Below are 12,853 nucleotides of genomic sequence, written 5' to 3' on the forward strand. Positions count from 1 at the left end.
TGTATGTAGCGATTAAAAACAAACATTTTTAAGCTTGAAGTTTCTAGTAGAGATTCCGTTCAGAAGTTTAAATTCTTAGTTGCTTTAATTTTTTTGCTTTAGTTATTTATTTTGTTTTAAGGAGACAAGAGAGGAAGCAACCTGATAAAAGTAGTATCGCAAGCGATAGCGGCTGAGAAGAGAAATCGAAACAGAATGTTGGGGAAAAATCAACTGGATCTTCACTACTATCTGCTTTGGGTGTACACGATCAAACATATTTTGATAACGATGCGGGTCAATGACTTGGACGTTCGTTGAGTATGATCTCATCTCAAAAAGTTGGAGTTTTTAAAAAACCTCTTGTTGCCAACTACAAGTTATGACTTTGCTACGGATGCCGTGCACTTAAGAAAAAATTAAAAATACACCTGATTGGCGGATTATGCTCCTCGGCTGGCGTATCAAAACAGATATTAGTTTAAATTAACACAGTTTGGATAAGAGAGAAGTTAGTTTAAGAATTAGAAAGAAGACATGCAGAAGGCCACTGCTCAAATGAACTTTTACTGAATATTAAAGATGCCATAAAAATAGCAATGAAATAAAACAATTAACTTTATTAAGGGAAGAAGAATAAGGTAGCCATGGGTTACAAGATAGGTGATCGAGAAAATGGAACAAAACAGGCAATTAAAAAAAAAAAAAAAGAGGAACGTTGAAGAAGTTGAGATTCTCTACAGGAAATTGAATAATAAATCAATAAGATTCAAAAAGCAAATGAGAAATGTTTTGCAGATGAATTATCAGATAGAAAAAATTTGAAAGAAATGGATAATATGAACTATGTGTAAAAATAATAGGAAAAAGTAAAACAGATATACTTAAAAGGTGGAAGAAATATACAATAAAAGTGTGATGATCTAATAGAAAACTACATAATTTTCCTGTGAAAGATCAAGTACAAATGTAACAGGATGAAGTAGGAGCATCAATCAGAAAATAAAAAAGTAATGAGGAGAGTGAACAAATTTAGAATCTTAAGTAGAATATGGACAAGCTTAATTCAGAACAGGAAACCTAATTGTCCAAGAGATATCGTGATAAGAAAAATTGACTAAAACAGTGCTAGAAGGATCAGCAGAAGGTGCAAAGAATTGCCTAAAAGATCAAGAATGATAAAAATTAGAATAGATTGGATCTACAAAGACTAAAATTTTTAAATAAAAATATAAACCAATAAAAATCGTACAGGGTGCAAGGACCATATATCAGGCAGGTATGACAATGATGAGCCTGTGGAACCGCTATAAGGTATTACTTCAGAGGATGACATGTATGAATGTAAATAAAGTATAGTTTGTACAGTCTCAGGTCGACCATTCCTGAGATGCGTGATTAATTAAAACCCAACCACCAAAGAACTCTTGTATCCACAATCTAGTATTCAAATCCATATAAAAGTAACTGACTTTATTTGGATTTAAACCTTAGAACTCTTGATTTTGAAATCAGATGATTTGCGAGAAGTTAACCATTAGACCAGCCCGGTGGGCTAGATTCAATTACTCTTCATCATATTAACACGCATGTATATCTGATCTGTCTAAGGATCATTACAATACTTCCTTCATTGATTCATTGAATTTATTAAAATAAAAGAAAGTAATGTATGTCTTTTATTATTATAACATAACATATAATCACTCAGCAAAAGTACAAAAAATCTTGAATGCTATGCTCTTTTATGTTCCTTTCGTTTGAAAATCTGAAAAAGAAATAATGCCAATGCAACATTTATCAAATTCACTCTGTACTTCTATGCATACAAACGTAAATATAACAGTTGTGTTTACAAAGATGAATCAGTACAAATAAATCGTATTTCTAACGGAATTAAAAAATATAAACAGTTGGGCACTTTTAGATTAAGCAGCAGTTGTAACACAGACAATGAAATTTAATGGCTTTTATTTACACGACGTTTCTTTAGATATATTACAATAACGGTTTTAAAATGCTACATTAAAGTGAATGAAAATAAATAAGTTCCTATAACATCCACTTTGGGCAAGGAATTTGTCCTGTAGTAGCCCCTTTAAATAACTAAAACCTGTGTATCAGTGTTTTAGCTAACCTTCTTCATTTTGTATACTGTCATTGTACTTATCAGATTTAAATTTCCGACTTCTAGTAAGTTATATCAGACAAAATTTACAGTTTAAATGATGAAATTTTCAAAGTTTACGACATTAAAAATTTTCCTTTAATTTGTAGCTTTTGTGTAAAATATAATTTAAATTTTTTGAGTGATCTGTTGCACTTGTAGCCCAAGTAAATGTTATTCTTAAAAGACCAAAAAAAAAAGAAAGTTAGGAAAAAAATTTCAATTATATGTATATAAAAATAGACAGAAAAATATTTATTTCAAACTGAATAGTTTTGGATTTAACAAACTTTAGCCCAGGAGAGTAATATTCCACAGCTTATAAATAGTAAATTTTATTGCTATTTTAACAGCTATGGATGTTATAAGAAAAAGATTGAAGCAAAAAGATTAGGAAGAAATACGATCTTGAACATTACTTGCTATTGGATCATAATATGGTCACTGTAAAAATCAAGAGGAAATTCAAGGGGTATTGGACATCTGGAATAAAGAAATTAGTACACAGATATGCAAGGTAATAGTGTATACATATTGGAGCAATGTAAAAGGAATGCATATATTTGGATACAGTGGCAGCAATAAACGAAAATAGCATGTGATTACATTTAACTCCTCAAGGAGTGATCAATTTAAAAGTGCAAAGCATTATTAATTACATTATTACTGGTCGACCTGAGACTATACAAGATTACACTTCATTTACATTCAATCATATCATCCTCATCCATTCTCTGAAATAATAACTTATGGCGGTTCCAGAGGCCAAACAGAAATAAATATTAATAAATAAATTTTCTCCAAGGAAATTTCCAAATCCAAGCAATTAGAAAAAACCCACCCCATTGAAAATTCTTAAAAACTATAACATTACATGCAATGCAAATAGATTATAAATGATACTACTTCACATAAGGTGCACTAATTGTGACCTTACCATTATCAATTATGCAAAAATTTGCAAAATACTCAATTTGATGCTTCTGTCATTTAAATTTCTTATAAGTACTAGTTCTGTCAGTATCAAAAAGATTAATGTACTGAATTTTTCCTTCACAAATGACTGATCATTAACTATTTTCCCATAAAAATTACCAGAAATATAACTCTTAATTGCAAACAATATAATTCATTAAATTGTACATTACTTCATTTCAAATGTGTTTTAGGATTTCATTTAGTAAAATACTTTTTATATCAGTCTTTTATAAAGCAGAAGTGACTAACGGTGAGAAGGATTGAATATGCTCTTGATGAGTGATTCTGTTTAATAGTAGAACCATCCTACAGCTGTTACAAAATTAAATCCAGCATCCTATAAAAAATGTTTAAAAACATAAATTAAAAGTGTAACTATATAGGAAATTAAAATTGTATTGTTACAATAAAAACAAAAGTAATAGAGAGTACTTTATTAACAACCCTTTAACTGTTTCTTTCTTTTTTTTAATTCTGAAGCAAAACAGCAAACCATCTAAAAAACTTTACAAAAGTTATAAATACAGACAACATAACTTAACATATACACAAAATCTTATATTTTCACCATTCTACTCCTACTAAAATTTTTATTAAATTGATCCTGCGCTCAGCAACCACAAAGAAAAGATGATCAGTAGAAGGAAACTATGAAAAAAGTAGAGAGATTAAATCTTTTATTCCAATCAGTTCATAATAAATTTGTCTAACGCTCAGCCCAATGTTATTTTTTTTCATTTGCATGTGTTGATAAAAATGATGCTGTAAATTAGCTTTTCAAAGATATAATGCAGCTCCTTCATCAGAGAATAATACTTTTTTTAGTTTAAATTTTTTTTATTTCACATTTCATCATTCTGATTAAGTTGGATCTCACTTAGTTCATCAAATCTATTTTCCATTTTCCACTTGTTATAAATCTTTTGATCCACTTTTTTTTTCAAGAAGGCCCCATATCCCTGGACAAATATACATTGAGGACTTACTATGAAATATTTTTATAGCTTTCTACTTAAGAATTATTTATCCATTGGATTTCTGTATGCACCATCTTGCTGAACACAAAGAAATATGCATTTCCACCCTCCTTGAAATAATGTGAATCATCTCTGGAGTAAAGGTTCAAAAGGCTTTCTACACAATCGCAATTTTTCATTTCATGTATAATTATGTTGATATAGATTAGTATTTCCCACAATGAGTAATCAGATATGGTAAGGTCAGTTCTTGGTGGTAGTAATTGCAATTAGGCTGAATTTGCTTCTGAACCACAGCGGGTTTACTAGCATAAAAATTATTCATTTAGGAAATTATGCACTCAAGCAAAATGAGGTGAAGCTTCATCTTCCTGAATCCAGAGATGTTCCACGATTCCCTTGTTTTAAAGTTGATACATTAATCGCCTTTCCATAATTTTCAGATAAGAATCACCATTCATGTATTCTTTAAAATAATATTACCCAAACAAATACTATGATGTCATCCCAGCTCCTACCATGAGATGTGGTACATTCCTTTCCAGCTCTGGATGCATAATGAGAATTCTGCATAGTCCAGAAATTTACATTCCTGCCTCATGAACTGCAATAAATTGCACATTCAGAAAACAGCAATCTTGTTCAGGACACCACATTTAAAATCATGCTAATATGTCTTCTTTAATCCATTATACAGCCTGTATTTAACAGTATCAGAAGCAAATGAAAGTTTCATTTGTTTCAAATTTAATATTAAACTTAATTAATGTTGCTATGTTGATCACTGTATGTCATGGAAACATTTGTAATTCATAATGGTGTGGCTTTCTCAAACTTCTGCAATACCATTACCATGAACTCTTTATTTTACTTGTAAAATTAAGCATTATAACATAAACAAAAATGGGTAAATGCAGTACTAATGTTGATTATAAAGCTTTTATTATACATGTTATTATAAAGCAAAATTTTCAAAATCAGTTACAATTATATTCCTATACAGGGAAACTAATCATGTACCACTCTGTACATAAATCTACATATCTGTACACGTGTTCAAAAACTAGTCATTCAACCTTATGTATTTTTTTATTAAATCAACATTTTTACAATATTTTACTGTAAACTGGCAGTTTTCAAAATGAGTCATAGAGAATAATTTGTGCTTTGTGAAAATTTAAATAAACTGTTATAAGATTTTTAAAAAAAATTAAATTACTAATAGTTCTAGAAATATCAACTGTTTAATACACTCAACGCCATTTACAATAACTGACCTCCAATAAGTCAAATTTATGAACTATCGTAAAATGTGTAAGAATATATTGTAGAATTTAGTAAGCAATAAAAAATGTTCCACAGAGTGTAGAAAGAAGATTATTGGGGTTTTAAAGCTATTTAATATCTCAATATTGACTTACTGTAATAAATCACAAACAAAATGAAACAATAACTCTTACTGTCTTTCCTTACTAATATTTGATGTAAGCATCTTTTATCACAGCATACACAACCGACAGGAGAATTCATCCCATCCTTTAATGAGCATGCAGGAGTAATGAAGATGATAATTTCTTCAATCCTATGCCTCAAATTGGATAGATAAGTAGGTAGCAGAGGTGCATACTCAATGTCCTTTATAAAACCTCAAAGTAGAAAATCACATGGAGTCAGATCAAGTGGCCGAGTAGATCACGATAATCAAGATCTTTCATTGCAACATTTTTAATGTTGAAGTAAGCACGCACAGCATATCTGGTAAGCTTCATAATGTGTAACAGTTTTAACAGTATGGACGCGTATGTAAAGTTTCCTTAACATTCCACACTGATATTGGTTAGGATATTGCACACGGATATTTTAGGTACTGCAGTAAAGACTCCCTGGCACATTCAAAATTTTCTTCAGTCACCCTCGGTCGTCTCATACATTTTCCTTTACACAGACATCCAGTTGTCTAGATAAAATGGAAAAGCATGATTAGTTTCCCTGTACAGGAATATATTTTAATTGATTTTGAAATTTTGGATTTTGGGAACTGCTGGTATAAATATGTATTTCAATCTTTCCTTCGAATGGTTAATCTCTCTCTATATAAACGTAGATTAACAGCATTTCCTTGTTCAGAGTGTATTAAATGAAATGGCCAAAATTAAGATCCATAAAGTTTTGTCAAAAATATTTTGATACTTTACCTCACAATTTGAGTACTTTGCAATACACTCAATGTGAAGCAATGTCTTCTTTTTATTATAAAAACTGATAAAAATTGGAACAATTTTTTTGATGGTCATAAATGACTGTGTAGACTGAACTTAATAAACGCAGCCAGAATTGCAGTTGTACATCATTCAATTGGTTTACATTTATGCACCACACAGTTCTTTAACTACATTAATTTTTTAGTCAAAAGGTTTTTCTCAGGGTGTCCATGGTTAGCAAACATTTTCCTTTAAAAATCTATCAATATCTTTATCTGGAACAGTACACTTCTTAAAACTTTCATTGTATAAAAAACCTTCTCCAAACATTAAAATTCATGACTTTCTTTTTAAATAACATGGATATAAATCTTTTAGAAGAAAAACGAAAAGTGTTTGGCATAATTTTCTTGCTCAGATGAATTTTAATGAATTATAATCAATACATTTTGTTCAAAACAATATTTTAAAAGTTTAACTGGAAACACAGCTATTTATAATTTTCTTTTTCTTTATAATTTTTTTTAAAAGGTTGATAAACAGAATAAATATTTTTAGCAACAAAAATAATAAAATTGTACAACATACAACAGACTGTGCGACTAATTAGAAGTCATTTGTCGATGTTTAACATTTCCTGTACAATACAAATCAGATTTAAAAATATAACATTTATTGTAACATGTGTTAAGTAAACATAATTTTAAAATTTTCGATAACAATAACATTTTTTCATAGCTGAAAAGAATTATGCACAAACAATTTTGGTCTGCTAACTAATTAGCAGCTAACTATTTTGTACATGTATTCTTCATTCGTTAAAAAAAAATCATATATTAATTTTATATACCAAAAATAAATGATGAAGCTCACAGATTCTTCAAAACATTTTTTTTATATACCAGAAAAAGGATAAGAAATGCCACAAGTAGAATTCTATATTATAATCAAAATAGCAATTTTTTTTGTTACTGATGGCAGGATGTTATAATGGTAATATAAATGTGAATATAAGAAGAGTAAACAATTTAGTATAATTTTATTACACTATACATGTAAAATGAGACAGAAAGGACATTTTCAATAAATTAAAAATGATGGTACACAATAACACAATATATTAAAAAAGAGAACTTATCTAATAAGCAGAAGATAAGCATAAGAAATCTGATGTGGACACCACATCACTTCCTTGTATATCTATTAATGTACATATCAGATTTTTCCTGCACTTCATTTAAACTTATTACATTTGAAAGTGAGATACAATCCTCCAATTCTTTAATAAAAGTAGATAGTTACACAATTGCTAAAATATTAGTTTTTATTTCGTGTTGTCCATGAGGTCCTTTTGGGAGACAGCGGCACTGATAGTGCGTCGAGCTGCGATATGGAGTTGAGCGATATTTATTATAGTGGAAGTTACATTGAGGCCGCCTCCACCCCTGGCGTCTTTTGTTGGGAGAATTGGAGACCCATAGACGGGAATATTATCGAAACGCAGGTTGTGGCTCTTCCCCCCGATGGTGGAGGAGTATAAGAAGCCTCGCGCTGGGAAGTCTGTTCAGGATGTTGATGGGTCGGCTGTGACGGGGGAGCCGGGTACGTTGGGAGGAGGAGGAATGTTTCTTTTACAAAAGAACAGACACTTTTGGGGTCTGTGATCTGAGTGAGTTAGTGCGTAATCACACTAACACCAAGAAGAAAATCAAAGACTGTTCTTTTGAAATGGACGGTGTTGTGTTAATGGGTAAACGGTTTTGGAACGTCTGGAAGAAGTGCCCTCGGCGGGTACGAGAATGCCAATGGAGGCTGTGACGGTGGCCACCCAAACGCCAGTGGCGATGGAATCGATGGCCGTCCAGACGGAAGAGAGTGGCTCAACACTTTGGGATCATGACTTTGAATGGACGTACGGCAAGCACTGGACAAGGGGATGGATGATGGAAAATTTCTAATAGGAATAAACAGAAAACAAGAAGTTTTACATGTACGATAGGTTGACTAACCCATCGCAGCAGATATCCATATCAGTGTATACCGTATTACCAGTGCTGTTTCACATGGTTAATATCGTGTATATAAACAAGTTTTTTCATTCCTCTCTTAAAGTAGTTTTGATTTATCGATACACTAATACGTCAAATTGTCTAAGAATTTGGAATTAAAAATATAGAGTAGTAAATAATTAAGTAAAACAGGGACAGTTAAAAATTACAAGATACTGTGTAATAGAAAGCAAGACAAATCCATTAAAGATTTGACCGAAAAATTCCACGCAGTAAAATATTCAAAAGCAAAAAGATTCTGATAGGTAACTGATAGTTATAAGTATAATGTGTTAAAGGCGAATGACTGGATTAATTACTTTTTAAGTTACTGGGAAAGATAAAAAAGATTGACGTTTTCGCTTACAACACTCCTTTTGCAATTGCTAAGTTCTCAGACCAAGAAATTTCCATAATTGAGTTGCGGGTAGTTGTTACTAGAACCAAAAATAATAAAGCTCCAAGATTTTATAGAATTCCTTTCGAATTCTATAAGAAACCATCGATGAATATGTATATAATATATCCATTTTTGAAAATGGATACTGCTCTTGAGTTGTACATCAAAGCCATCACCATTCTAATCCACAAGAAAGGCTTTCTCTTAATTACAGAGGAATTTATATTTTACACTGTATCAAATCTCTTCTCTGGAATCCTGCCTCAAATGTTAGCGGATTGAGTTTCAAGGAATAACATTTCAAATGAGTACCAAACTGGTTTTCACAGACAATATTCTTTGGTGGATAACAAATACAATTTGTGTAATGTAGCTCACTTTAAAGTAGGCAAGGGAGGCAAAAGATTAAACTGCTTTGTAGTTAACAATTCAAGTATTTGTGAATCCAACTCTTGTCCTGCTTATCATTCATAGGCAATTTTACAAAAAAATCAGCTGCAATGAAAATTCACGTTAAATCATAAATATTTAAATTCGGATGAAAGGGACTATGTAAATGATTTAAATAATAAAAAATTTATTAATATTGGACCGTAATTGGAACTGTACGAGAAAGGACTAACGCCTGGACAGGATTTTTGTGGGTAGGTCGGTTTACTGGAAAGTTCAACACACCGAGGGGGGAGCCAGCCCTCTGCTGATACGTAAAGCAATTCCCCTCCCAAAAAAAAAAATTTATACTCCAATGTTCGTCTTCAGAAAAAGTTTAAGTTATTATAGAACGGTATTTAAATTGCATTATTTCTATCGATTTCATTTCATGGCAACGTTCCAGGAAATATTTCTATCTCTTTTCGAGTAATAACTTTTAATAATAAAAAATCTCCTCAAATCTTTCATTTATGTATCAACAGACGAATTATCTTTTAATGAGGGCACAATGAATGTTGTTAGTGGATTCAATTCAGACATAAATTTCTGGAATAATTTTAATTCAAATATATGCATGACTGTTTGTATTTTCTCTTTTTATATAGTACGTCTTTGCGCACAAACAGCGTACTGTGTATGGTATTTAGTTATTCTGTTTGTCACTTGTTCTATATCGCATATTAATTTTCCAAACTGCGTAGCATTTACTTCGGTCGGTCTACAGAGGTAAGGGATTAAATACAATGGTTCGTGGAATTCAACCGTTAAAAATTATTATTATATTATTGTTTACTTATTTACCTACTTTATTACGTAGCATGACAACATCCGCCACAATCTTAACATTTCGGGTCATATTTTGGAATAATAATTGGAAAAATCTTGTTTTCTTAATAAAAAAATTCTTGGTATAATATTTTTAAATATATTATTTTATTAAATCCATAAACAATGTTATAAGAGAGGAAGGTTTTTCTCATTTATTTAATTTTTTAAAATTAATTTCCTGTTATTAATAATCATTATTTTATTTAATTGTCATTTTTGCTTACTTTTTCGTAGTTTTCATCATTCTCTGGCTGAGGAACTGTCCCCTTACATTTTAACCGGTTAATACTTCAGTAGCCTTTCGACTAATATCGTGCTTCACGTGAGAAGTAAAAAATAACGGAATGACTTGCCTCCTCAGATAATTTTCCTCGCCAGGTTGACCCGATCTGACGTTGACCGGTTCGACCAACTAGAAATAAGAATGGGTTACCACCATTCACCAGATACAGTACCATTTTTGTGAAAGCTTGCAATATTCATGTTTTAATTTTCAGGAAAATGTTTCAATGTGCTTAAGGTATTTTTTATTTGTTATCTACCTTTGTCTTGGAATATTTATTTTAATTTATTTTTTAATTGTTGATTTTAGAGTGTAAGTTTGGTAATAAATGGGAATTGACGTTATTATTATTATTACAATCAGAATTGTTTTCATTTAAATCATCCCGTTACGGTTTTTTGAGTTTACTGAATTATTATTTAATATTCTAGGAATGAGTTTTATTTGATTCAGTTACAGGTACTGACTCCATAAGGACCAATTAGTGATGTTATATTTATTTAAGATAGTTATCCAAGTCGAGTTTGGATACTCATACTGTGAGGACGTCTTATTATTGCTCCGCGTTTTGTCGCTTTTTTGATAGGTTTTTTCGGTTTTTTCATTGATTTGTTAATTGGATGTTAAAGTATTATGGTTAATGGACTAGATCTGAAAATTTCAAGAGTTTTGGACACGGAATTACTTTTTTATTAGTGTTTTTTAGTTTTCAAACTATTCAGTGAATTTTTAGTGAATTAAAATAGCTATAATTTACTTTTTATAAGGTGTTGAAGTGATTTAAGTTATCAATAGTGAAGAAGTATAAACTGAGTTTACATACAATTCAGAAGAGTGAGTAGAAGATACTTTTTTAGAGTGTTTTATTATATACTATTGAGGTTATAATAGTATAATATTAGTGAAAATTTTCTAAGTGTTTGAACAAGCTATTGCAAGTTAATAGCTTTAAGTAAACAACCACTTAAAAAAATTTTAGAGAATTTCATAAGAATTCAATACGAGATTTTTTCTAAGTCCTACAAGACTTTTAGTAGGGGGAATTCGTTTCCTTTATAATTCCCGAACCAGACATCATAATTCCAAAAATAAGATTGCAACTTATTTAGTTGGGGGCAGAGCGACACACATTATTGGCGGAGATCGGACCAATGGTGGTCCGATCTCCGCCAATAGCAGCTAAATTAAAAATATGAACACATTCAACAAACTCACGCACCATCCTTTTTTTATAGCGTGATGGAGTTAATAAGGTCCAGATCTTGTAGCTCTAAAATCCTCACCGTTTTCTAGGAGGTTTACGGACAAGGAATTAAAGTAGTCATTAAACGAAGTTCATTTTCAAATAGAAACGTTGTGTTTGTTACTTGACGTACCGTGCATCCAAATATTTATGGATTTCACTTTTTTAGCAAACCTCAGCGACTCAGCTTTATTCTTCGCTAATTTTATTTTGAAACCCTTGTATGATTTCAACATTTCATATGCTTGCCGTGCCACATAGGTGGACGTCATATATCCATTTTGGTTTCAAAATTCCTGAGTATAAAAGTAGTTTATTAGACAAAGATAAATCAGACCTCTTGCCCAGAAACCAGTACGTTTCCTTGAACTTCATGTTAACTAGCTTTTTCCTCTCACTAGCATGAAACTTCCACGTCAAACGACGTCTAGGTGAAGAACCAGGTACCTTATACTTACACTATACGGAATTAAAATGCCATAAAGGTGGACCCCTGGGCAGTCTCCTCTTGTCATTGTTAAGTCACATGGCTAAACTTACCTTGATTAACTCTTTTATCTTCCATGTACCCAGCCACTGTTAATTAGATTTAATTTAGATTGTAGGTTAGTTGAGGCCGTAGTTGAGTTGTAATCGACAACCAGAATAGCTGTGTCATCGGTAAAAAAAGCGGCAGTGACTCCATTCTCAACCGGAAGGTCGGCAGTGAAGATACAGTATGAGACAGGTCTCAAACTTGAGCCTGCGGAACCCCCAACTTAGTGTCAAAGAACGCAGATAATGTTGCTTATACTTTACCTGGCAGAAACGCCAATTCAGTTATTTGCGAAGACCAACGTAAAAAAATTAAGGAAGTTTTTTTCAAAGTGTATAAAGGTCCAAGTAGCCAGACCTTGTCAATGGCCCGCTGGACATCTAAGAAGGGTGCCAAACAGTATCTCTTTTATACTTAGCTTCTCCTAATGTTTTAACAACTTTTTTTTTTTTTTTTGCTTAATAGTGGAGTGCTAATTATAGAAACTGAACCGGTGGTCTTGATTCCTCGTTTAGGGATACAAAACGTATCGATGGTAGTGGCGATGGTAGCGGTTCCTCCGCTGCTGGCCTACAAACTGCTGAAGGAAGGCCGCATCCGCGTTGGGTAAGTGTCTTGCCGAGTTCTAAAGAGGTCCGCAGAGGAACGTTGTTATCGGCGCTGGAAGTTCGGGCACCGGACTGGGTCCTGCAGCGGTCCCAATAAACGAGGTCATTGTTTCAATTATGGGGTTGCGAGACATCTTCGAGCGGATTGTCTGACAGGGGCTAAGTGTTCCCTGT

The 12,853-nt window shown here is 31.9% G+C and overlaps 1 long non-coding RNA gene across 1 annotated transcript in view; it reads right to left on the reverse strand.

Annotated features, from left to right (window-relative positions):
• Positions 1–3,318: 3,318 nt before the first annotated feature.
• LOC142333101 (uncharacterized) overlaps positions 3,319–12,853 on the reverse strand; it is a 114,204-nt gene continuing 104,669 nt past the window's right edge. Inside the window, exon 5 of the long non-coding RNA XR_012758524.1 lies at positions 3,319–3,461. This is a non-coding gene — a long non-coding RNA (uncharacterized LOC142333101). The remainder of the gene's footprint in view (positions 3,462–12,853) is intronic.

The sequence above is a fragment of the Lycorma delicatula genome, chromosome 12 (genome assembly GCF_047948215.1).
Source record: "Lycorma delicatula isolate Av1 chromosome 12, ASM4794821v1, whole genome shotgun sequence".
NCBI classification, from domain to species: domain Eukaryota; kingdom Metazoa; phylum Arthropoda; class Insecta; order Hemiptera; family Fulgoridae; genus Lycorma; species Lycorma delicatula.